Source organism: Mauremys reevesii, linkage group 6 (assembly GCF_016161935.1).
Source record: "Mauremys reevesii isolate NIE-2019 linkage group 6, ASM1616193v1, whole genome shotgun sequence".
Lineage (NCBI taxonomy): Eukaryota > Metazoa > Chordata > Testudines > Geoemydidae > Mauremys > Mauremys reevesii.
In genome coordinates, this window is record NC_052628.1 from 124314183 (window position 1) to 124341869 (window position 27687).

General features: G+C 45.4%; 1 long non-coding RNA gene across 2 annotated transcripts in view; it reads left to right on the forward strand.

The window, feature by feature from the left end:
* Window positions 1–11933: 11933 nt before the first annotated feature.
* Window positions 11934–27687, forward strand: part of LOC120408733 — a 41245-nt gene continuing 25491 nt past the window's right edge. For both annotated transcript variants that reach the window (XR_005600924.1, XR_005600923.1), the window contains exons 1-2: window positions 11934–11989; window positions 14025–14086. This is a non-coding gene — a long non-coding RNA (uncharacterized LOC120408733). The remainder of the gene's footprint in view (window positions 11990–14024; window positions 14087–27687) is intronic.

Below are 27687 nucleotides of genomic sequence, written 5' to 3' on the forward strand. Positions count from 1 at the left end.
CATGCAGCACGGTTGCTTACTTGCTTCTCTGCATGGCTGTGTCCTACAGGAGGCGACATGGTCCCCCTGAGGAAATACATTTTCTTCTAGCAATTTTGTATTACTGTCCAGCAAAAGATGACATGACTGACTAATCCAACAAGTGCTTTATCAGCTTGTGTTTGCAGCCGATTCAAAGACAATGCCCCAAACAGTCATTCCCCAGGAATGCAGATCTTACAGCTTTGGCATTAAATTTCACTTAATGGAATTTGCTGCACAGATAAAACACAAAAACAGTAAGTCCTGACTCTGAGGACATTTCCTCTGATAACAGTCGACATAGGAAAAAATATAAAATATCCACTAGTTTGTCTGAGGTCAATGATTTAAAAAAACAATGTTTAAAAAGTCCAGACGAACTCCACTGAAGACCAGCTTTCAAACTGAGGAGGTATTTTAGCCTGACTGCTAAATCATGTGACTTTACTTCTTGCAGGCCCCACATTACAAGACTGGCACCAGAAGCTGCAGAGGACTCAACAGTGATCACTTACACTCCAGAACAAAACATATTTCATTTCTGATGTTCTAAGTTTTACCATAGATCGTAAATTAAGATGTAAATCTGGTGCTACACTGCCTCACTGAAAAGTGGCATTGAATGTTATCTAGTACTTTAAATAAATATCAACGTAGGAAAATTAAGATCTACAGACATGAGACATTCTAAAAGATGTCATGTCAATTGCAATGGTCTTTCATATCTTGTGCTGCTTTGAGGGACCAGCAGCTGCTTGCTATAGGAACAAGGGGTGGGACCAAGAAATCTAGCTCATGTAAGAGGGTTTTTTTGTTCTGATGTTCTTTGGGTGGCAAAGCTCTCCCTCATCCACTCCTCTAGTTTAGCTATGAAGTTCCTTGCCAGGGTCTTACTTCACTCCTGGTTTTGTAGCTTATATAGACTCTCCACTGCTCCAGGGCATCCATTAAAAAAATTCTAGTGAAAATCTATCTGGGCATCTGCAGACCCGTATAGGAACAGGTATTGCAGAATGAGAACAGTAAATCCATGGCAGTTTTATGTCTAGCTACTTTTTCCCCATGAAAGGCCATGTTCTCACCAGTGCCTGCACTTTGTTTTGTCTGGATTCTTTCCTGCACCCCTCCTTCCCGGCAGTGAATTCTGCAGGCTCTGAATTTTCCATGCTATATGTCTCCTTCCCTAGGACTCACTTATGGAGAGGGATGACTTAGCTCTTTGTGCCAAAGGAGGGACTTAAAACCAGAGATTTAAAATTCAGATGGCATTCCCTGCCAGATTAAACTGATTTGAAGATAGGTCAATTCTGCAGCACAAACTGCTTGACAATGTTTCTTGAACTGCCAGATAAAGGCACCATGCAACCATGGAGCATATTTTCTGCTCATAAGAAGTCTCCATTCAGATTTCATATGAGTTCATGTCTCCTACTTGTTGGTCTGTGTGACAGTTTTGAAAGTAAGGTTTGATGTGTTTGCAATCTCTGTTAAAATGTTCCACCATGGAGGATATTAGTGAAGAAGCTCAGAACAGCTTGGCATCTGCTATCACAGTTTTCCCCCCCCATATTTGAGGGGTGAATTTCAGGGCTTATGAATTAATAGCACGGTCTGCAGGAAAGCACAGGGCAGGCAGATGCTCTCTGTCCCAGTCACCTGATGCACCATCAATCTTGCATCCCCTCTCCTTCTTGTTCCACTGCTAGCTATCCCTTGAGTGCAGACTTGCAGTCGTGTGGAACTGTGCGGTTGTTTCCATGATGTGGACTAACGTCCATCGTGAGGAGATCGTCGGAGCTGATTTTATCAGTGAGGAGGCTAGGATTTGAACCTCTGTCAGGTAAGATTTAAAAACCAACAAAAAGTTAGAACACTAACCCAGTGTCCCCTGCAGACTGACCCTGCTTGGAGCACTCTAACGTATGGGTATGATAGGACTATGTGAAATGGCAACCCCTGTGACCCAAGATCCTCTGGATGCCAACCTGGCAAAGGGCACTGGGGTATAATGGGGTACTGGGCGCACTTGTGTTTCCCATAAGAATGTCATATACTGTTTCTAATGAACCTGTGTCACACTGGTGGTCCTAACCATTGTGAGATGTATGTATGGAGAATGTGTGAGAAGTTATTGTATATATGTACTAAAAATCATGTTCTCTAGGTCTGTAGTTTAAAAACAGGTCACTTGAGATCAACTCCTCCAGACAAGAGATGGGGAAACACCTTATCTCCAGAGGCGACCCAAGTGTCTTGTACGTCAATAGGAGTCTATTAGCATTCTAAGGCAAATGCTGATGAAGAGCTGGTGGAGATTGAGAAGGAAACTAACAGGAAGAGGTAAACAAGATCAAAATAGAGTTTCCCCAACCCCCGCTCCCATCAGGAAAGGTCTGGTCTGGTATATTGAGGGGTGCAAAAAGACACCCTGGCATCCTTCACTTAGGAAGTAAACTGACAGTGAGTTGGCTTCATGAAAAATGAGTCTCAGACGGGCTTGGGTGAAAACACTGAACAGAATTTTGGGTTAGCTAAGCTTCTTTAGATAGGAGGACAACTTGTTAGTTAAGTTTAGTCTTTAGAATGTGTAATGTGATGTTGTTTTATATGTAACCATTTGTTCCCATCTCTCACGCTCTTTTTATTTGAATATTCTTTCTTAAATACATTTCCTTTTTGTTTCATAATTGAACTCAAGCGCTGTGCCTATTACAGGAGGAGTCTAAGGTAAAACTGGTAAATCATGGCACATTGTTCCTTTGGGAGCAGAGCCTGGGATGTCTGTGGGTATCCGGTGACCAGGGACTGGATACCAAAGGGCGACACCTTGAAAGGACTCAGGGGCTGGAGTGCATCTGTTGTCAATCTGCAAGGCAAAGAGAGGGCTGGGATAGCCCAGAGGAGAGTGCTTGAGTAGCTGACAGGCTGGTTACATTAGGAAGCTAATTGCCAGCGGACAAAGGCAAGACATCTTCATGCTGGAGGCAGGTGGCACCAAGGTGACTCACACCCCTGCATGCTCCAGGAAGTGAAAAATAGCTTTTGGGGGAGTTGCTGTTTGCTGATGCACTGACCTATCTGAGGTGCTGGATTACAGTGTGGGTGAGATCAATTTCCTGTGGAGCACCACAAAACCTCCTGGGAAAAGGCAGGGCAAATTCTGGTGGCCAGGCAGGCAGAGCACGGTCCTTGCTCACTGCCTGAGATACCACTTGATCCTGGCTCTTACTGTTCCCCTGTCCTTTGGGTTGCAATGGGAGACTGCCCATTTCCTCGAGTGGCAAGTTTGCCTCTAGTGTAGGCTGGTAGAGTACCTCCAATGAAACGTGCGGCAGATTTGTGCCATGAAGAATCGTTTTGCTTCTAACTGCTCTAGTGAAGGCTTAGCAGGGGACTCCTCACTCATGACCAGGGTGACACCTGAATGGCTTCCAAGATGTCCAGGAGTCTAGTCTTGTCATGAGCCAGCCTGATGCTCTCTGTTGACATCTCTATGCAGTGAGCCGACAGTGACAGATGTCAGGTTCTACCCAGAGCATAGCCCCTACCTAGCTTCCCTCCTCTCCCCCCGTACCATTAACCCATTAACCCTATGTGTAGAGTGACCAGATGTCCCGATAAAATCAGGACCGTCCCAATATTTGGGTGGTTGTCCCGTGACCCTCCTCCCCCATGTGTCCCGATATTTTCTTCATCTCATCTGGTCACCCTACCTACGTGCTTGCCATGGCATCTCCAGGAACTCTGCCGTCTAAATGTCTCTGATGGCGGCAGCACAAAGGGCTGATGTGGTGCACAGGGGTAGCTTCTAGAGCTGGTTGGGAAATGGCTTTTTGTTCCTGCCAAAGATTTAGCAAAAATAGAAATGTTTCTTCTGAAATTGTTGCATTTTTCTCAAAAACCAAAACGTTTAATCCAAAAACTGATGTTTGGGATGGGGTGAGGGGAAGGTTGATCAAAACTCTTGAGGTTTTGAGTGAAGCTTTTCACTTCTGATTACTCAAAACCCAAACAATTTAGTCAAAATTGAGCATTTTCCAAAGAAATGGAGATGGATCACTTGATCACCTGTTCTGTTGATTCCCTCTGAGGCACCTGGCATTGGTCACTGTCGGAAGACAGGATACTGGGCTACACGGACCATTGGTCTGATCCAGTATGGCTATATTGATGGTCTTGATCATTGCCTGTTAGGTTCACTCCCTCAGGGGCACCTGGCATTGGCCACTGTCGGTAGACAGATACTGGGCTAGATGGACCTTTGGTCTGACCCGGTACGGCCTTTCTTATGTTCTTATGTACATTTTCATTTTGAGGAAAGCCATTCTTCACTGAAAAAAATGTTTTCAAATGAAAACTGTTGGCCTGCTCTAGTTAGCTATTCAAAGTGTATCATCCGTTTGGGGACAACGTATGTACAGACTGCTCCTTTTCTGCATTCACATTCCTCTTCTGCACCAAACGAGAGCAGAAAACCAAAAGCATCCATCGTATGTGGTATGTAGAGCTGTGGCTAGCAGGGCCCAGAACCTCAGATGGTGTAAACCAGCATAGCTCCACTGAAATCAATGCAACTATGCAAATTTACACCAACTGAGGATCTGGCTTCAGGTGTCATACTCTGCTTCACTGCGAAAGATCTAGTGCTGGGGGTGTTCTATGCCAGATCGATGCAGTGTCTGCAGCTACTTTGGAGACTGTGTTGAAATGGGCAGCAGAGCAGCATACCCTAGAACCCCCAATAGCCCACAGAGGAGTAACAAGACTTTGGAAATTTCATTTCCCAAGCACGTGTTCCCTGCATCCACTCAGGGTTTAGATCAAACTTCCAGAGCAGGAGCATTTGACTTTGGAAATTCCCATTTTTGCCTGACCACCCAGCCCCGGGCCACCAGAGTCCGTGCTGTGTGGCCCTTTAAAACTCCACTGCACGTACAAATGAGTTTCTGGCTAAACATGGGAGAGCTGCCAGGGTCAGTGATGCAGCATGCTGTGCTGTTACTCCATACTAATATGGCCACATGTGTTACAATACATTCAACCGTATTAGCTGAAAAGGGGAAAACATCCACCAAGTCTATCCAATTGTTACCCCTTACCTCTCATTCTAATGAAAGAAGGCAGTCCAATGATTACATGGAGAATAATTCAGGAGAACCATCCTCCATATGCCTGCAGCATACACCTGGGAGAGAACAGAGACCCAGAGAGACACTGATTCGCCCACAATCACAAGGGAACTGAATTCTGCTGAGTCCTACTCCCTTGCTTTATCCACAAGACAAGACCATCCTTCCTTTGTGTAATGGAGTGAAAGCCCACCAGTCAAAAACGGCAGGGAGTGAGGAACGTTGCCTGGCGCTCTGCAGCAGACTGTACATGGCGTTCATGCAGCACTGGCATTTTCCTATCAAAACCAGTTCTTTTTATAATCCATCAATACCACCCTGTCGTGGGGTGTGTGGCCCCCACATTGGCCCAGCGACCAAAGAGTTAATGCAGGCGCTGCCGGCCATTGCTGATTGGAAGCCTTTCAGCAGCTGGGAGGACAAAAGGGCTGAGAAGCAGAGGGGAGGGGCGGCTACCAGAGAAGAGAGCAGACTGGAGAAAGGAGTGACTGCCAGCAAGCTACTAAACAGCCCAGGAGGGGACGAACTGACCAACAGGCAGGAGAGCCTGCAAAGATCTAGGAGTGCATAGGCCTGGGTCCCCCTACAAAACCCCCTGACAGGCTTGGGAGCAGAGAAAGGGTTTCAGACACTGCTAGGCCCCAGGAATAGACTGACAGCCCCGCGGCACTGAGCCATGTGAGTCCCGGGGCTGCACCAGGCTTGCATCTGCTTTGCTGGCCATTTCCCCGAGCTGGTAAAGATTAAGGATACCAGATTCTACCAATGCTCAAGAATATTCCCTGTAAAAGAATAAAAGCATCATACACCAAAGCTCGGTGCGCACAGCACATAGGGTTTACTGAACAAGGTGAGATCAGGACCTTTTGCTGTTCTGACAGTAATGATGACCACGACAGCAGTCACGGCTGCATCATGATCAGGTATTTTGATCAGGATGCTGCAAGATTTGTTAAAAAGCATCTGGTGGTGCCTGTATCCCACGTTATAAGTGCCAAGAGCCTATTTGAATTGCTAATTTTAGTTTTCATGGTATATAGCTGTCCTTCCACAAATGCAATTAGATTCCTCTGACTCCGCAAATACGATGATGAGCAAACACAATTAATTCTGTGTTCAGGAAAGGAAATGAGATATCAGCTCCTGTATACTGTTTCCTATGTCTTTCTCAGGTTTGCCACTTTGGCCTTGTCTAAACACAGAATTTTCACCAGTTTAACTAAAACTGGTTCTTGTGCAAACCCCACTATGGAAACACTTTTAATGGTTTAATTCTGGCTACATTGATTTATCTTGTACCTTTACATTTACCAGTGCAAACTAACCTACTAAAAGTTTAAGTGCTCATCAAGGATTTTGCATGGCTTACCTAAACTGGCTTAAAATCACATTGTTAAATTAATCCAGCCTTGCTCTGTGTGTAGAAGCAAACTTTTGGAACTAAACCTGCAGTGAAAGAAATCCCCAGAGTAGTGGAAGGCGTGTTGGGTAACATTTTAATGGAAGTGCAAAGCAAAAGCAGGAATATTCCTAGTAGCAACAGTGGTGCAATGCAAATGCATTGCCCCATATCAAATCTGAAATGCAATGCAGGCAGGATTCAGGGATATTGATGGTTATTCGATGGAGATGGACTCATTGTTCTCAGTGGTACCTGATGACAGAACAAGGAGTAATGGTCTCAAGTTGCAGTGGGGGAGGTCTAGGTTGGATATTAGGAAACACTATTTCACTAGGAGGGTGGTGAAGCACTGGAATGGGTTACCTAGGGTGGTGGTGGAATCTCCTTCCTTAGAGGTTTTTAAGGTCAGGCTTGACAAAGCCCTGGCTGGGATGATTTAGCTGGTGTTGGTCCTGCTCTGAGCAGCGGGTTGGACTAGATGACCTCCTGAGGTCCCTTCCAACCCTGATATTCTATGATTCTATGATTAATTTAGTTGCATGTCATATTGTTTTAAACAAAAGATTCTAAAGTCTGAGAGAACATGCATCCTCTTAGAACTTGGGAGGAATATCATTTGTCTGAATTTCAGAGACCAAAAGCACTAGATGAAGCTCTCTGTTGGCACCACAGCTAAAGTTGTCATTCCATCCAACCCAGATCTGCACGGGCAAGGTTTTACAGCTGTCTGTGGAAAATCCTGCACAGCAGCAGTAGAGGCAGGGGCGGCTCTAGGCACCAGCGGCTGCGCCGCCCGCTGGCATCCTCCATTTGGCTCGTGAGAGCGCCGCATGCATGCCGCGGCAGGTCCAGCGGAGGGAGCTCGGGCGGCTCGCCGCAGCCGCAGCTGCGCCGGGGCGGGTCGCCGCCCGAGCGGACCTGCTCAGGAGCGACGCGCTGAAGGACCGCGATCCTCCCCGGGCTCCTCCAAGAGCTCGGACCTCCGGGATGAAGGGACCCGCCGCTCAGGAAGGGCGGCGGAGACGGCCGGAGCCGCGCGCGCAGCGAGGCTTAGTAGAGGTGTACGTTTATGACTGGCCAGTCAGCATTACCAGGTGGGTATCAACTTGTGACCAAGTGTGCTGGACCATTTAAAGCAGATTTATGGCTCAAGTACAGCAAAGTTTTGGATCTGATATTCCAGAGAGAGACCTGGGAACCGTTGGCTGGGCAGCAGTCTGATATATGCAGGTACATGTTAGTGAGGTTACTGTTTACTATTTGTATTGTGGTAGCACTTAGGAAGTCCCATTGTGCAAGGCCCTGTACAAACATAGCAATGAGACTCCCTACCCAAAGAGCTCACAACTGTTAGAGGTCTGTGTCTCATACGCACAGCATGTGAGGCCAGAGAGCTTAGCACACTGCATGTTACTCAGGAGCACTTATGCCACCAGAAGTAGCTAAAAGAACCAGGGGCCATTGCTGATTTGCCCTTCTCCAGGATGGGACAGGAGAAGGGAGGGCTACTGCTCTTGAAGCTTTGAGAGTCCGCTACAGTGAGGCCCAGGAGACAGCCTGTGTATGCCCGCTTTACCAGGGATAACTGGCCACAGGTCCTGCCGCTGGAAGTATGTGTTAAGGGAAGTGTGTGGCTAGAAAGACACGTAGGAAAAGCTGAGTTCTGCACAACAGCTCCAGCTCTGCAGAATCATGTTTTTGTTCATGCATATGAAGTAGGGCCTGAGGGGACCAAAGCTCTGTCTGGCGGAAGCAGGCTGATATAAGAAATAGGACCCAGACTGCAAAGGTATTTACATGCCTAAATCCCCTGGGCTTCAGTGTGCATTAGGTGCCTGGATACATGTGGGAATCTGGACCTATGGCCACTCCCAGCAGTGTCTTTATTCCCCGGCATTCCCAACCAGTTCTGGTGCACACCCCTGTGGAATCGGAGCTGGGGTGGACAGGGGCCTGGCTTTGATTTATTCGATAGATCTAGTAATTGATTTGATTCGTTCCATTTGTACCTACCAAAATAGGGCTTGGGTGGTGCACAGGCTTTGTGCCGGCTCTCTGCACAGGGGTGGATTTCACCGAGGTGCATGCACATGCTGTGAAGAGTTCATACCATGAACTCTAATGTCCGTTTGCATTCCAGATTAGACTCAAAAGGTCTGATTCGCAATCACCTGATAGCATGAGCCCACCTCCACTGAACAGCACCAGGCAAGGAGCCCCCAGCTCAAAGATGACTAAGATGGACCAGACTGGTGGGGGGGCATGCCTGGGTCAGACCTGTGCTTTGAGTCCCTGCCACAACATGCCTCATAGGGGCTTCTGCTCCATGGCCATTGGGGGAACCAGTTTTAGTGGCCCTCAAGTCTGCACCGGGAGATGAACAGCCCCTGAATTCAGGAGTCACAAACTGCCCCCTTGGTCCCTGCACTCACCTGAGTGCCCGCACAGCCTGCTTGAGATTAGAGTGTAGGGGAAAGAGGCTACATGCAGCATTGGCAGCCCCACACATTCCAAAATCAGGAGTCAGGCCTCCAAAAATCATGAGATTGTCTGGAAATTCATAAGATTTTTTTAAGCTACATGTTGGGGCTTTTTTGGGGTGTGGGGGCCTTCCAGTTTCAGAGCCTTTAGGATCCTCTTGGGTCATGTTTTCAAGCTTTCATCTGCAACTACAACTTCCTTTTTATTTTCAGTGAAAGATGAGATTCTCACTTAATCCCTTGTCTCCTGAAGCTGGGGATGTATGTAAAACATCAAGAGTTGGTAACCTGGTATTTCCCTTTATTGCTGCCAGTTAATTGCAGTTCTTTCCCACCATTAATTGTCTACAACAACCACAGAAACCATCTCTAAAACCAGGAGTTGTTGCCTTAGGCAGTGACACTAAGCCCTTTTAGCAGCAAAGCTGCCACTGAGTGAGTAGGACAAAGGGAGACAAACTGCAGGAGCAGAAATCTATTGTGGAAAATAGTTAGCAAAATCCTCCCATAGATTTGAATGGCCTGCAAGAATTCTGTGGGCTTTCCGGTCAGGGGGTAGGGAGCTGCCCTGCCACAATACCAAGGATAGCAACTTTTTCTTTCCACAGCCTCATCAAAAACTAGAATTTTCTACTGGTATTTTATCCTTTTCTAAACCCTTCACCGAGTGCACTGCGAGCGCGCTCTGTCCCTCATTTACTTTACAGCCCCTGGCCATGGCTCTAAATGGTATGATGCAGGACTTACATGGGTTTTGGCCAGTCAATGTTTTTGCTATACTCACACATTCAGCGTTTATACTTTAGCAGCTACTAGAAGACATTTATTAACAGGACATTAACCCCTTAACTCTGATGGTATTGGTGACATGGCTTAGTTCCTGGAACACTACCAGTTCCAGTAAGTGTGGTTCTCTCTCCTTTTCCTATCGTCTTATTTCTTGCTTCATGTCTGTTTCTATGTCTTTCAGAATTTTTTTAAAAGATTCATGTCCCCTCTCATTGCTCCCTTTTTTCCTCCCTCTCCCATGTGTCATGACATCTACAGAACTAAAGACATTCTTAAACAGAAGACATATATTAAATAAAACAGCTACAAAAGCTATAAACAGTTTCCACATAGCTTGAGTTCCAGCTTTGATTCTTGTTTACCAAGGACCACACCCCATCTGGAATTCTCTGCATACTGCAGAGACATCTAGTGGCTGAGTTATTTACAGCAAGTAAACATGCCATTACACCATGCGTACAATTTCCCACTCCTCTCTTTCTTCCAGAATATCGTCCAATCAGTCCCATCCTATCACTACTGCCTCTTCTGCCTTATCTCTTGGTGAGCCCTACCCACCCACTGATTTTACTACTATGTTCCCTCTCACCCCTCCTCCAACAGGATTAGCAGAGAAAACAGAGATCTTGTGAGCTTGGATTGAAGAGAACTATGAGCTTGGATTCCAAGGTATGAAGTTGTGGTTCTGCATTTCTGAAGTCACAGGCCAGGAATGTGTTGAGGGTGGAAGGAAGACATCCCCAAGAGGCAGCTAATTTAATTTGGCTGGGCCTACTTTGAACCAAACCAGAAAGCCCATGGCAAAGATGCCTTACTACTATCTCCACATTTTCTATGACATCTTTCTTCCATTCCATTCAGAAATCAGAAGCCCATTGCTAGGTCAAATATTCTCCTAGACACCTCTCTTGTGCAATAGCAGCTACGGTTATGGCGTAAGAGAAAGGAAGCTAGTATTATTAATCATTATTAGTATTGCAGTAGCACCTAGGAATTCCAGTACTGCAGTGGGGCCCCATTGTGCCAGGCACTGTATAAACACAGAACATAAAGTCAGTCCCCCTGCTCCAGGAGCTTAGAGTCTCAGCATAAGACAACAGGTGGCTACAGACAGATGGGGGAGTCATGAGATGATAAAAGCGACAAAGAGTCCCGTGGCATCTTATAGACTAACAGACGTATTGGAGCATGAGCTTTCATGGGTGAATACCCACTTCGTCGGATGCATGTCCAGACTAACACAGCTACCCCTCTGATTCATGAGATGATGTTAGCCATCATGATGGGAAGCGGTTCAGCACATCCGCAGCCTAACCATTGTCAAGTATGCCCTTAAGTTGATCATGGCATGGCTGTATCTGCCTAATGGTTCAAGATGAAGCCAACTTTCCACTCTGTCTGGTTTATTTGCTTTCAATTCCTGCTATCAAACTTCCACAGGTAGAAACCAACCCACCTGAAACATCACTGGCCACATCTCCTGCTAGCACTGAGTTGTTCTGGGAAGCTTGGAGTGGGGTCAGAAAATGTGTTTTAGAGTCACAGGGATTCATAAACCATTCCCTCTTGTTCAGTTGTTAAAAACATTCCTAGCTTTTCTGGCTCATCCTGTCTTCCCAATGTCTCCACCTTCCCACTCTGCAGTTGTTCAGTTCCACTGGTGTTATGGAGGAAAGGGGCCTTGTAGAATGTGTTGAGGTGGGTTAGTATTGGACTCTGACTTAGGGACCTCTTGGTGCCAACTGGAATAGGGCACAGAGAAGCATGAGTTAGAGTTCCCCTGGGTCTAGTATGTGCATACTAGTTCACAAGAGAGTGCCAGGTATGGTCTCTACTGAAAGTCTGTGTCACACTGGTCCTCATAATGATTGCAAGATGTATCTATAGACAATAGATAAGGAATTATATATATTGAAACATATGTTCTTGAAGTCTGTGAGTTGGGGCTGGTCACCAGAAGTTGATGAACCAGTTTCTCTTAGGCAAGAGATGTTTGGCTGGCTGGCTATATGTAAATTGGGTATTGTATGGTTCACAATGGATGCCCAGTTAGTCAGAGCCAAATGCTAATGAAGGGATTGTAAAATCTTCGAGAGGGAATTGACAGGATGAAATAAATCAGCAGGAGAAAGTCCTGTTTGCAATGAAGTTTTGGACTACAACTCTAGGTACAGAGCTACACGCTGTATCCTTCACCTAGGACATAAGCTGACAGTGTGTGTGTTTCATAGGGGGGTGAGAAATCACAGTCAGGCTTGGCTGAAAAACACCTGAAACTCTTGAGGTGCATCTTAAATTTATTAGACAAGGGGATGTCTTACGAGTTAAGTTGAGGCTCTAGAAAGCATGTTATGATAGCATTTATATAGCCAATATTTCCATTGAACCTTCTCATATCTGTTATACAAACTTTCACTTGTTTCCACTAAAAGCAAAGGGAAGTGTAGTGGTGAAACTGGTAAGCTGGTGTGTACCCTTCCTTCGGGAGTAGCAGATCGTTGAGTGGCCAGTGGAAGAGGGTCTGGGCACTAGGGCTGCCCGGGGGGGGGGGGGGGGGCCAATGGGCAATTTGCCCCAGGCCCCGGGCCCAGCAGGGGCCCCCATGAGAGTTTTTCAGGGCCCCTGGCTCCTTCACTCGCTCTGGGGCCCACAGAGCGTCTTCGCTGGCGGGGGGTCCTTCCTCTCCGGGACAGAAGGACCCCTCGCCGCCGAAGCGGGACCCGCTGCCGGAGTGCAGCCGGGTCTTCGGGGGTAATTCGGCGGCGGCGAGGGGGGGGGTCCTTCCTCTCCGGGACAGAAGGACCCCTTGCCGCCGAATTACCGCCGAAGCGGGACCCGCCGCTGGAGTGCAGCCGGGTCTTCGGCGGTAATTCGGCGGCGGGGGGGGGGGTGTTCCTTCCGTTCTGGGACCCGCCGCCGAAGTGCCCCGAAGACCCGCGGTGGGGGCTGCACTTCGGCGGCGGGTCCCGCTTCGGCGGTAATTCGGCAGCGGGGGATCCCTGCCGTGGGTCTTTGGGGCACTTTGGCGGTGGGTCCCGGAACGGAAGGACCCCCCGCCGCCAACTTACCGCCGAAGCGGGGCCCCCCGCCGCCGAAGACCCGGGCCCCCGGAATCCTCTGGGCGGCCCTGCTGGGCACTCCAGGGGTGTGCCTATTGCTAACCTGCAAAGGGAGAGCGGAGGCTGAGAGGGGCCTGCTTGTGTTGCCGGTGGCTGGTGAGACAGGGAGCTGACCCCTGGCAGGTACAGACAAGGCTCCCTCCTGCAAAGGGCAGGGGGTAGCAAGGTGCCTCTCAACCCCGTGTACTTCTGGGAAGCATCCCAGACTTACAAAGAGGAAAGGGTATTTCTATGTAGTAAAGTTAAACCTATAACATAATCTGCCTTGCTGCGGACCCCAGTCTGTGCTGAGCCACTGGTGGGGGAGGTGCAGAGGGGCAGTAGTCTGGGAGCGGGGAGCCTGGGAGAGATGTGAAATGGAGACGTCAGACTGCTTCGGCATGGAGGTGGGGGTGAATGCAGATGGAGGGGCCCTGGGGGCATCGAGGAGGCATAGGACTGGGGATAGGAGGCAGAGGACATGGAGAATGGGAAGGGCTCAAGGGGGAGGCCTGCAGTGGGTGCAGGGGACTGAGAGAGCATACAAAGGAACTCTTCATTCTAGATATTAAAAAACTGACCCCTAGTGGTTGTAAATAACTACTGCAGCACACACTGTCTATGACAGAGAATGTCAAGAGAGTATAAAGGGGGGGGGGGTGAGAAAGCAGAGCACAGTGAAGCTGTGGCATTATTGTAGCAATTGCTTTATACTTCTGGGGCCTCAAACCACTGTGACAGAAATTGTTAAGACACAAATAATGCAATGCTACCTGCAAGGGACTGATACACGCTGACAGCAATTCTGTAAAACGCAGCATAGAGTCCATTAGACCCCCCAGGATTGAAGCAGGCATTACACCAAATGAATAAGCTATCCACTGTGTGCTAAGGAACCCCTGGCTTAGTATTGGCATGATACAAAATCAATATGGCCCATTAAATGGATTAAAAACAGGCTAACTGATAGATCTCAAAGACTAATTGTTAATCAGGTATAGTCAGTGAGTGGGGTCCCCCAGAGACTGGTTCCCAAACCAGCACTATTCAATACTTTTATCAATAATCTGGAAAAAAACGTAAAACCATTTCTGATCATTTGCAGGTGACACAGATTCGAGTGGAAAATACCAAGGACAGATTACTTAGATTGATCTGGATCTTCTAGTAAGCTGGGTGCAATCAAACATATCTTAATACAGCCAAATGCAAGGACTTTGATCTAAGAAAATAGAATGAAGGCCATAATTACAGGCTAGGGGGCTGTATTCTGGAAAGCAGTGCCTCGAAAAGAATGTAGGGGTCATGGCAGATAGCTCAGGTTCAGTTGGTTTCCAGTACAACATTGTGACTAAGCAGGCTAACATGATCCTTCCATATATAACTAGTAGCATTGAGTGGGAGCCAGGAGGCGACATTACCTCTGTATACAGCATTGCTGAGAGCATTACTGGAATGCTGTGTCCAGTTTTGGTGACAACACTCTAAACAAAGACGCTGGCAAAACTGGAAAGGGTTCTGAAAAAAGCAAGAATGATTTTGAAGTCTGGGAAATGCGACTCTCTGGGACAGAATGAAGGGGCTTGGTTTATTCAAGGCTAATCTATGCAGCTGCTCCACTGTAGCACATCTGGTGGAAAGAGCCTTCCCATCGGCATAATAACTCCACCTCCGTGCGCGGCGGTAGCTATGTTGGTGGGAGAAGCTCTTATGCTGACATAGCACTGTTCACACAGTGGTTGGTGGTCGGTGTAACTTACGTCGCTCAGGGGGGGTTGGCTTATTCACACCCCTGAGCGACATACGTTATGTTGATGTAACCTATAGTGTAGATAAGTCCTGAGTCTAATTAAAGAAGGTTAAGAGACCACTGGATCCTTCTCTAAGTAGCAGCATAGGAAGAAGAGATTTGATACTGGAAGACTAGCTGACAAAGCACTAACGAGATCCAGGGGCTGGAAATTGAAGTCAGCAAAGTTCAAACAGTTGCCCAAAAAGATGCAAATGTTTACCAGGGAGGCTAACCACTAGAACCAAGAGATGTAAGGGATTCTCCACTACTTGGAGTCTTTAAATGAAGACAGTGTCTTACTTTTGTTGAATCACCAGTCATTGGGCTAGATGTAGAAATCACTGGGTGATGTTCTATGGCCTGTATTATGCAGAAGGTCAGACTAAATGACCATAATTTTCCCTTCTGGTTCTTAAAATTTGTGAATCAGGGTCAGGTGTGTTGCCATGGACAGCACAAAGATGAGGGATACCTGCTGAAAAAGTTCTGGCACCAGTTCAACCCCAGTAACCAAGAGCAAAAGCACCCCAGCCACTCACTAGCCCTGATGGGGTACAGGCCAGGAGTGGGGAATCTAGCTGAGAGCTCTGCATTTATTCACTGAGCTAGAAATCCTAGGTCAGCATTGCCCATCTATATCTCACCCACCTGGAGAAACACTGTTCTCAAAAGCTCTATGTCTCTGATGTTGCAGTTTCAAATTTGCTGCTTGACAACTGTGTCATGATCACGCCATTCAAGATGGCACAGCCTCCTGGAGGATGGAGTGTGGGGGAGGGCAACTGTAGGTTTCAGCTTCAGTCCCAGTCCACTGCTAATTTTATTTAGTCACTGATGCAGGATATTGATTTCAAGGCAGATGTAAAAGTCTTACCAATTCATGGGGGAATATGGCTATGTATTTAAATTCCATATGTTGATTAAAGCTGTCAGAGGTCATATATGTAATTATATATATGCATTATTGAATGCATTTAATCCCTTGTTCAAAGAGACAGATATAAAAGGGTGACAAAGAAACAAGGTAGTGAGAGGCATAGCAGAGTGAGATAAGAGGAGAACGGAGGAGCAGATCTTTAGCTGGTGTGAACTGTCTCTGTGGTGCTACACCGGCTGTAGATCTGCCCCTGGGCAGCAGGTTCAGAGATGAGTTAGCTCATTTGGCTTCAGTGGGGTTACACTACAGATGAACATGGCCTCCATTGAAAAGGAGATTGCTCCAGGTAGCGATCCAGTGGATACATACTGAGGGGTTGGGTGTCTTTATTCATAACGTTTCCTTTAGAATCGTTTCTTTACCAAGATAACTGTGGGTGATGTTTGAGTGTGGTGGGGATGAAATGCTGGTACTTTCCCTATAAGCATCACTAGCATGGCCCGTGTTCCTCATTTGCTAGTTTACTTTCTTCTGGATGTTCATTTTCCTCTTGGGTACCAGAGTTGCATCACTCTATCTCATTGGGCAGGTTGTGTGCCACTTCACATAGATTTTCTTCACCTCAAAGCCATAAGCCCTCCCTTCTTCACAGCATTTACCTGTGTCTAAGTGGCACCTCCTGTGGCTCACACCTTTCAGCCTAGCTCAGTATGAGCTAAGAGTGGGACTTTCAAAAGGGCCTTGGTGAGTTAGGAGCACAAATCCTCCTGACTTACAATGGTGCTTTGGCATCTTTGTAACCGCCCTTTAAACCAACAGCACCAGCTGTTTGGAAATCTAGTGATGGAACCATTTCCCACCAGAAAATACTGATTTAACAAAGTGTAAACACTTCCCAGGAATGTGTCAAAGTGCTTTGTTTTGTATTTATCCTTTGACTTTTCTTATATCTAATATCAAGTTGGAACCGAGCACTTCACCCTTATTGAAACATATCAATAAGGTCACTTGCGTATTTTGAAACTTCAACTTCTTTGTTGCAATTCAGGGCAAAAAGGAAGATTCAAAATGAGTTCAGACCAGGTCTGTCTGTAAGGTAGCCACCCCTCCCCCAAATCTGCTCACCACCCCCCAAGCTACATCCCTTCCCTCCAGCAGGAAATGCTGAACAACTCTCCTCCTGTCAGAATGGGGAAGTGGGGCACGATACAAAATGAAGTATTTCTTCACACAATGCACAGTCAACCTGTGGAACTCTTTGCCAGAGGATGTTGTGAAGGCCAAGACTATAACAAGGTTCAAAAAAGAACTAGATAAGTTCATGGAGGATAGGTCCATCAATGGCTATTAGCCAAGATGGGCAGGGATGGTGTCCCTAGACTCTGTTTTGCCAGAAGCTGGGAATGGACGACAGGGGATGGATCACTGGACGATTAACTGTTCTGTTCATTCCCTGTGAAGCACCTGGCATTGGCCACTGTCAGAAGACATGATACTAGGTTAGATGGACCTTTGGTCTGACCCAGTATGGCTGTTCTTGTGTTCTCTCTCCTTCCCATGTGTGAGGAGGAGGGCTCCACTCTTTCTCCTCACCCTTGGAAATTGCTGGAAGGCAGGGAAGCTAAATAGTCTCTCTCCTCCCATTCCCTCTGTGGCAGTCAACTGTTACATTAGGCTGCAATAGGATCATGACATTGGTGGGGGCTTTTTTGGGAGATCACAAAGTTTTCCCCTTTAAATTGTTCTGTTAATATCCTGCCAGTCCACTGATCTGAGTGTCACTCCATCTCCCTGCTCTTGGAGACAGTGAAGGAAAGACAACAGTAGCAGTAGGAGATCTTCCACTGGCTGCTGAGAAAAGGGTGGTGAGAGAGAATGAGCCTCTATTTCTGCCTGGAACTATGTGAAGTACTGAGGATGTTTTCTCTGAAACCTTGTGGGGAAAGTGGTGCAAAGGATTCTGGGATGTAGGGTCCTGGGAGAAAAAAAGATAACTGAATTTGGGGTCCAAGGTGGAATCATTTAAGATCCTCTTGGTACAGAGAAGGCCCACCATGCACTCCTATATACATTTACCCTTTGCCATAATGGAAGAGGTCGGCTGATGGAATTAAAAGTGGAATGGATAACAGGGAATTCTCTTCACACAAGGCCTAATTAAATTAGGCTTGCAAGATGCTGAAGCAAATGTGTCAGTAAGATTTCCAAAAAGGGATTAGATACCTAAACAAAGAAGAATACAATTTGCAATTACATTGTCTGTGATAATAATCCTATAGGCTACTTAGCCTCTTGATTTCAGGCATAAACTGATCACCAGATGGGGTTACAGTGACATTTGCCACAATATAATAGCATTCCTTATGCTGCAATACTATACTATTTTTCCTGCTTCCTCTGAAATGTCCATTATTAGCCCCTGCTGTAAACAGGGCACCTGACTAAATGGACTATTGGTGTTCTCCTGTCTGGGGACATTAATGTTCCTCCATTGTGTTATAGATATGGTGATGTGAGTTACTTCGGGGGACAGCTAACAGCACTAGACTGCAATCTGGCATTGTTGTACTGTTGTGGTTTTTCTGGGGTTCAGTCCTGGTGGGTTAGAAGCATGAGGGGAAACAAAATTGAAAACCTGCAGCTCTGTATGTTGGAACGGAACAAAGACATCCTGGGCCAAACTTTCTGCTGGTGTAACTCCACTTGTGGTATTACCCTGCATGCAGGATGCCATGCTTTTGTAAAACTAAACTGGCTCTTTATTACAAGAACTACCTAGAGACACTGCAATTGCAGCTAGTATTCCAGCCATGTGCATGCAGGTTGACTTCCTGGTGCCTCCTCCAACCTCTTCCCTCCTGCAACTTGTTTTCTCCCTGCAGTTTGCTACACTCGAGACAGTGGAATTATGCCAGCAGAGAACTTGGCCCATGGTTTTTCACATAGAAGTTAAATGAAAACAGAGGCATTCCTGTATCTAACATACTTGTATGGTCTCCATTACATTAAAGATCATGAGGTTTTCTGATATTAAGGCATTTATCCTCACAACTCCCCCTGCAAGGTAGGGAAGTAGTATTATTCCCATTTTACAAAGAGGGCAGAATTGCACAGGAAGTTGGAGTAGGGAATTAAACCCAGGTCTCCTGAATCCCAGACAAGCACCAAATCACTGGCCACCTTTCCTCTTAACTGGCCTGCTGATTTTCATCTATGCCCAGGAAGAAATGTGAACACCTGAAATATCACAAGAAAGTTTGTCTTCTATAACTGGGAAAATGTATTTGGTAGTAAATGGCAAATTGATATTTTAAACCCTACAGAGAGGATACTCCATTTATGAGCATTCCACTCAGTAAAGCACAAGCAGAAGCGAAGGGAAAGGGTTCCTAACAAAGAGAACAAGAGCAGTACTATCTGTGACTGAATTACAGCTGAATGAAAAGTTTGTCACTCATAACCATGGTGCAAAGTGAAGAACCCAGCCATGTGGGAAACCTTGCAGCAGCCTAATGCTCAGAATTCACCTTTCCCTACTTTGAATGGTAACATTGTTTGTAACTGTGTTTATTGTGTACCTCAGATGATCATATTGCCTCTCCTCCACAAAGCATAAAGGGTCAGATTCACTGGCACACTCCAGCTGTTTTGTGCTGCTCTGGCTACGCAAGGCAGCCCTAAACACAGCTTAATCAGGCAGGGAAGCTGCTTCTGTGGCTTCTTCGCACACCAAGAGTGGCACAGTGCAGCCAGAGCGTGCCGGTGAACCCAGTCCATCATTTCTGAAATTACATTTTTAAATTCTCATTTGAAAGAAAACAAGTACATTTCCACTTGTACAGCAGAGCTTACCCACAGTTTGTGGCTGGGTCTCTATGTGGACAATGGTGTATAAAAACCCCAAGCAGCCGTCTTATGTGGCACACACCTTATGTTATACTTGACAGTTCATTCAGAAATCTGATTAGGCGAGATTCTCCTATCTGTGCTTCCCCCTGCCTTCGTTACTGCTGCAGTGAGATGGACGGTGCTGCTTCTGCCAGCTGTTCAAAGCTTTCCTTTCTTCTGGGATGTGGCTGGGTCACCCAGGGGCCAACTGTTCTGACACATTTCTGGCAATCTGACAAGATCTGGAAACTCCCTACTGCTCCTCCCATCCTTCTCATGCTCTTTGAACTCACCAGCGGCTGAACACTAGCTGTGTGCAGAATGAAACAGGAGGGTTGTGTTGGCAATTTGGCACTCAACATTGAACATATTGGTTGCCCAGTCATAGTTGTTTCCTGGAAACAAGATCATCTCTGACCATCACCATCTCCTATTTTCTTTATCAGGAATTTAGCTAAATGCATCAAACAGGTCACACAGGTAATGTATGTAATTAGCCTTCTCAGTCCATTGGCTACCCTGTGGTACAGTGGGAGCAGACTTTGGAGAGCCGAACACAGCAGAGTTAGGAGACTTCTCGTCTGAGAGGAAGATGCAATGGCAGAAAATTACCAGAAGGAAAATAAGCTCTGAAAAGCTACAGTCGCTAATGTCACACATCTGCACGTGTGTATAAGTTTATGTGACTAGTGCTGGCCTGGGATTGGTGGCCAGGCTCCACCAAAGCAACAAAAGCCTCCCCCCTCCCCCCCAAGAGACGGAGGGGCCATAGAATTCAGGCACCAGCTGAGTGTGAGGGACAGGGAATGAACAAACAAGCCTGAGGCTTCTGGTTCCAGGATCAAAATGAGGGTATCAGTGGAGGCAGCTGAGCAGAGAATCCCAGAAAAATGCCCGTTTCCCTGAGAAGTCAGCTCTGGTGCCCAAAGTTTTCTGACTTATCCACGGAGTGGGGACAGAAGTGCAAATTTCACACACGTTTTTCGCCACTGCGCCTCAGACATGGAGGGACCCACCTGCCGGCATTGGAAGATAGACTGTTTCCAAGCTCATTCTGGCTGTGGCTTCTTCGTCAAGAGTGCTCACATCCCATTGCTGCACCGGGATGAGTTAACTGTGGCCAGCTGTCCTCTTCATGTTTATTTTGTCTCCAGTTTTAGCAATGTATAAAAATATCCAAATCTGTGGATTATTTTTAATATCCTTATCGGGGTCACTCATTTCCTGATAGGTGGATGTTGAAGTCTCAAAGCAGGAGCAACTCACTGCTAACCCCTTTCCAGTCTGAAAATGTTCCATCTGTAACTACCCTGCTCTAAGCCATTTCCCCAGAATGGGTCCAGTCTACCTCCTCTCCAATGCTCTTGCTTCCAAAGCGTTGGTATCTGCTGTGGAAGAGGTTAGTACGCTCCACCCACTGAATGCCATGACTTTGACACATCACGAATACATTCGGAGAACTCTATCAGGCTGATAAAGCCTGGCTTTCTGTAATGGCTGCAGTTCAGTGAGCTAAGGGCAAAGCAACTGCTGGTGTGCGCTTTAATTGGGTGGTAGATGTATATAAGTAGAGATCATGCAGGTGTGGAAGGGGAAGTTTAGAGAAGAGCATGGAGTATGCATGCGGAACTCTGTACATCTAAAGTAAAGGCAAGTTTCAGCTTTATGTACAGATGCTCCCCCTGTTACGCAAGACCCAACTTACGCAAAGTCGCACTTACGGAAAAAGTCCCATAAGCCAGAAATAGGATTTTTGAGTTGCAAAAATTTGTGCGTAATGTACGGAGATACGTTTCCAACTTACACAAAATTCAAGTTACGCAAGGCTTTCTGGAACGGAATGATTGCGTAAGTTGGGGGGCTTCTGCAGAGATTTTCAGGGTAGAAGGGACCCTCTAATAATCTGCTCTGGCCTTCTGTCTAGCACAGGCTATGGAATTTCACCCACTAATTCCACCAGTTGTGGGGAATTCTATGCAAGTGAGCATTATGGAACCCTAGCTGAATCTTGTTTGACTGAGGATAGCAACGAGCAATTTTTCTCGGTGTTTTTCTACCCCAGCCCTTAAAAGTCAGAAGTCCTCTCCCACCTGCTATTACACTTGCCCATTTATAGCTTTCTGCTTTTGTCTCTTGACCCTAATTAAGACCTTGGCTCTAGGCTTGCCACTCAGGAGGCTCTCCTGAAAGGATTTCTAATGACCCGTGGGAAGGCCAGCATAAGCGAAGTTTGTCATGCACGTGGGATGATAGCAACTGGACTCATTGGATTACAATGTGAATGCCAAAATCCTAAGGCCCTTCAGGGATGCTAGTGCAGGTAGTAAGCAGAGCTGAGTGAATAATTGGGAGGGGGGGTTATTATTATTATTATTGTTTGGGGACTGAACTTTAAACCCCCCCAAAAAAATTTTTTTTTGGTTTGTTTCGAACCAAAACTGAATGTTGTTATTTTTTCATTTCCCCCCTCACCGGAACAAAAAACTGGAAGAAAAAAAAATCATTTTGGATTTAAAAACACCCCCAATGTAAACCAAAATGAAAGTTGGTGGAGAAGGTTATTTCACTTTCAGGGTGTTTGCCACCATTTTTGTTTAAAGCTATAGCTAAATTCTGAGATGACATTTTCAGTTTCAAAATGAGAAGTCAAAACGTTTCATTTTGCCAGGGTTGAAACTAATCACTGCAACTTTTTCAAAAACAAAATTCCATTTTTGGGGCCATAGCTATTTACTGAATCCAATCCCAGTTTCCAAATAGTTTTGAAAAATCTCCACCCAGCTCCAGTAGTGAATTACTCGCTGCATGGGCCTGATCCATAGCCCACTGGTGGGTGTCAATAGGAATCCATTTCTGACAAACACGGTAGTGTTCCACTAGCTGGAGGTCAGAGTGGGATGAATAGACTCGTGGTTAGTGCAATTGACGGGCAAAATTATCCTAGCTCCTCCACAGACTGCCCTGTGTGACTTTAGACAAGCCACTTAATCTGCTCTGCACCTCAGTTTCCCCTATCTGCACAATGGGGCTGATTGTGTTGCCTACCTCCTGGGGTGTTGTGGTGATAAACTCCACTAGTGGTTGTGAGGTGCTCATAGAGCAGACAAAATCACTGTTACAATGGCAGCCGATTTGGAGACTCTAAGAGCGGTTGTAGCAGAAGTTTTAAAATAGCCTTCATTGTACAGAAGGACGAGAATTGGACTGACTTCGAGAATGGCAGATCAAAACAATATGAAAGGAAGAGAATTAAACGCCTGGTGCACAGCCACATAGAATACCAAATGGGCAGACATTTCAAGGCCTGAGGAGGGCTTGACTATGCACTTGAAGTGTTCTCAGCCACTGTTCATTGCAGAGTATACAGACACCACCATGATGGTCATGTGCAACACAGAGAGGAAGTGTAGTAGATTTGTTTGAACTACAATTGTCCAGTGAATGCAGGGAGTTGGCTTTGCATCATTTGTAGAGGAAGCAAATTTTGTTTAATCTTTTTCCTCTGTTACTGACATTCAAATGTGGATGTAGAACTGGTCAGGTGCAATACTGCTAAAAGTCTGTTTGTCCCCCTTCCTTGGCTAGAGAGTTAAAAATGAAAAGCCTTCTAATCCCTCTGAAACTAGTCCTCCTGCTGCTGCTGATCTCCACCTAAGGCCTCTAGACACCAAACCATTCTGTTTGTTCCCTTTCCCTGGCTTCTGACGGGCTCCTAGGGTGGTGTCCAGCCCTGGCCAGCTGTGTTGCCAGTTCTCTTGACTCTTTTTACATTGCAAAAAAATCTTTTCCTCCTGGTGCTCCCTTCCCTCTAACTTGAAAGCAAGCACTCAGCCGCAAGGAATCTGTGGAAATTGAATTATCTTGCTACAAAGAACCACTCTTTGATTAGCCTTCGGACCTGTGAGGAAACATTTGAGAGGTCTGAGGCTAGCTGCTTTGCAGGGGTTTGTCAGACTTGTCTCAAACAATGATGGAAAATGAAACAAACGTGGGTGTCCTGCCTAAAATCAATTCCCCAGGAGATACCGCTGAAGAAATTTATTTCTTGGGTGGTCCACAAGAAAATTCACTGTTTCGCCAATCTGTGGGTGGTGAGTGTTTTGGTGAATAATGAACATCTCCACCATTCTTTGAAAGAGAGAGGAAAGCTGGCGCAATCTCTACTGTCTGTGGCATCAGAGATGCACAATGAAAATCCACATAAATCCATCTGTTCTGACAGGTGACAACTCTTAAATGTACAGCTGGTGTAATAATGATTAACATCAAGGTTGGAAGGGTTATTCCATTTGACCATTTTCCTGCCCCTTGCTATTTGGGTGAATGAGTGTTTAGTCTCACCAGTCCTTGGGGAATAGCTGGCTCTCTGTAGAAATACCTAGATTTGACTACAAACATTGGTATAGTTTCCATGAATAAGAGTATTCATTACTTACTATTTGCTATTCATTGTTGTTTTATTGATTTAAAAAGCTTCAGTAATCCAATTAGGAAGCAGAACTATCACCGTGTAATTTAGGTAACCGCTCATAAACCATATGTAATAAATAGATATAGTTCAGAGAAAAGCCCATCAGATAAACTGTTTGTGTAAATAATAATAAATAACTACTAGTCTTGTGAAGTGGAAGTCCATTCATGAACACTTTGCAAGCAGAAAAAGGGTTAAATTTGCAACAAATAATTTGACTGGATCTATTAACACTAATTTGAACCTTAAAAAAAAAAAAAAGCTGAACTTTTAGACCAGTGCCTCATGAAGGGCAACCACCCTTCTTCCTCAAAGTGAAAGTATTTGAAGGAACGTTGCTACATATGAGACATAATTGAGAGAAGAAGCATCTGTCATCTATTACTTCCTACTAGGCATTTTGTGTCTGACACAGGGAAAAACTTACAAGGCTTGACGGAGATGTGAAAATACCACTTTAACGGCAAAATTCACTGCTTGTCATTCATAACATGGAAGTTGCTGGTACTGAATTCCAACCTAACAAGAGAAACTCAGACTTGGGTACTTCTCTGGTAAAAATGTGAAGGAAACTGTAAATCTGTATGACAATTGCTTTCACATTTGTTGGCATATGGTCAGTGGCTCTTTAAACTGCAATTTACAAAAGACGTGTAGTGAAACCAGTATCTATTAACTGTTCCCATAAATTCCCCTGCAGTATGTAACTCATGTCCTAGCAACAGATCACTCACTGACTGACTCTATTAATTCCCACTGAGCTAAAATCTTGAAATGTTGTGCACTCGTTCATTACAGGCCAAAGAGCTAGCTCCAGATTCAAAGTGTAACGTTTCTGTCAGAGATCACCAAGAAGTCATCACTCATTTTTAGTGGACTGCAACCATTCAGGTGCCCTTACATGTTTGTTAGGGATAATATTTTTTTAAAAATTATACCAGTTTCTTCTGCAAGCCAGTAATCTTCAGTTAGAAGAGATGAAATTCTTCTAAGGTCACCAGTTCCATTTGTCAGATTTTTAGACAGAAAAAGTTCCATAAAAATATTTATCAGGACGATGGTTATAAAAATTATATGAGTGTTCTACTCTGCTGCCTCAGAAATTATGTGATTGCTCATAGACAGCTGTATGTGCACCCAGACAAATTCAAATTAGAAATAAGGCGCACATTTTTAACAGCAAGGATGAGTTACCATTGGAACAAACTGTCAAGGGAAGGAGTGGATTTACATCTCATGATGACTTCAAATCAAAACCAAATGCCTTTCTGGAAGATATGCCTTAGTGAAATACTAGTTATTGGGCTCAATGGAGAGGTAACTGGGTGATATTTTCTGGCATGTGAGATACAGGAGGTCAGGCAAAATGATCTGGTGGTCCCCTCTGTCCTTATACTCTATGAAATTATGACTGTTTCAGTAAGGCATGTTTGATCATACACACAGGAGAGAAATTTAAGTTAGGGTTTTACGCAGCCCATCACCATTGTCTCTGAGTCCCTTGCATGTAAAGTTGATAGTAATAGTGAAGTCCCTAGTAGAGTTCATGGAATTTCTAGCACTAATCTCCTCTTTTCAAGGTAAAAATTCTGCTTGGGGTTGATTTGCTTCATGATTTTTTTTAAGTTTTTTTTTATTTTAATTTTTTTGGTTGCTTTAGGTAGAAGGTGTGTCAATGCTGAGAGTGCTGTTCTTGTGGCAGAAAGGCCTTTTCCATGGAGAAGGATTTGCAGTGAAATAGGATTGTGCATTGGAGCACATGGTATAGTTTGGTGTAAAGCTTTTATAGCCATGAGTTTGGGATGGCTGTACTACTTGTGAATGGTGAAGTCATAACTTGGTCACCTCAGTAGTCACGCTGGTGATATTGCACCTGCAGTGTTGTGCTCAGACCTGGGCACCCCAGTGCTAAAACAAGGCATAGACAACAACTGAACGAGGAATGGATGAGAGGAGACTTAACTGTTAGAGATGAGTGAGAACTGGAATTTCCTGCCCATGGAAAATTTCACCTTTCTGTAAAAAATTCACTCCAAATTGAAAGGAAAAGTCGAATATGCACAATTTTTCACAGGAGGGATATTTTCAATACATTCTATTTTGGAAGAACTGAAATGGAATTTTTCAAATGTTTCCAGTCCCAAGCCCCCTATCAAGTTAGCTGGCAAGGAGTCAGGTGGGGAGGAAACTAGACAAGTTCCTTGTGAGTTGTGCCCAAATTGATGCCTTCCCACAGAATGTTTCCATTTCAATGAATCAGCCTTTTCCAATAGCAAAATGTTCCATCGGAAAATTTCCAGCCAGATCTAATAATAATAAATAGTGAATTTGCTGATTATTAAGAAATAGAAAATTTTAAACTAAGACTGGACAGAGCTCCAGCAATTACTGTCCAAAATCATCCTGCATTTTTCCCCGGGCAATGGATACTAGACAACCTACAATAACAGGTTGTTTCCATCTCTAATTTATATAAGATTTCATGGAACGAGTTAATTAACATGAGCATAGATTTAGGAACAGGGAAAGGGTGTCTGGCCCAACATACCTCCCATTTAAAAAATAATCTTAAACCTCCCTTTATTATGCTTGTTACTTATATTATAATAGCACTTAGAGGCACCAAACAAGATTAGCTGGACTCCACTCACTCTGGTTTCTGGGCTAGGAATGGTACAGAAGCTTCACAAGTTGCATGGGTAGATGAGCTTCCCCTGGTAATGGATGGATGGTCCATGATGATTCTTTCCAATCTGTCAGCTGCCTTGGGTAGTATTAGTCATGGCAAGGTCTTGGTGATACGTGTGCAGTGGCTAGGAGGGGTAGATAGACCTGTATGGTCCCATTCCATTCTGCCCAAGATGTCCCAGGGGTAGGAATTGGTAATTGCTTGCTTGTCCCAAAGGAGTTCTCATGAGCACTACTACAGGGCTTGTTATTTCTCCTGTTTGATCTGTATATGATCTCATTCGGGTTAATGAGAAGGCCTGCAGTGCCTTCAGTACATGTGCAACACACAGCTCTTTATCCCCATCTCATCTGACTCAGCTCCTGCAGCTGTGCCACTCACTCATTGCTTGACAGATGCAAGCTCTTGGATAAGGCCTCGCTGGCTCAGACTCAACCCATGTAATGCTGGGATAATGTTGGTAACATGGGGAAAGCAAGTGGAAGAAATGGCAGTGGTGATACCCGGCCCCAAATGAGGGGGTCCACAATTGGTAGATCTTATTGATCCTCCATTGTTCTGAATGACCAGGGAGCAGCTGATCCTAAGACTGCTTTTCTCATCTGTGTTTGACCAGAACTCCTTGAAGTCTTCTTCTGGGCATGGGTCTCTCTCAAGTTATCCATACCTTTCACACCTTCAGATGGGATTGTTGCATTGCACTTTACAAGGGGCTATATGCAAAGATCATTTGGAAGAACTACAGCGAGTTCAGAATGCAGCTGTTTTCTTGCTTAGGGAGGTGGCTTGCTGGCAAAATGTTACATCTGTGCATCCCTATCTTCCTGTTTTTTGTTTCCAGGTAAAATTCAAGCTGTTGATTTGTAGAATCCTAAACAGTGAAGGAGCTAACACCTGAGAGGCCCATTTTCTTCTCCTGTGATAGATCAGCAAAGGTGTTTGAGCTAACTCCCCCTCCCCTGGATTAAGGGAAGGTGTTCACAGTAAGGGGTCTGCAACTCTGGAACTTATCTGCTCACGTAGGCTGACAAAGCCTGAGTTTGCTACTCCC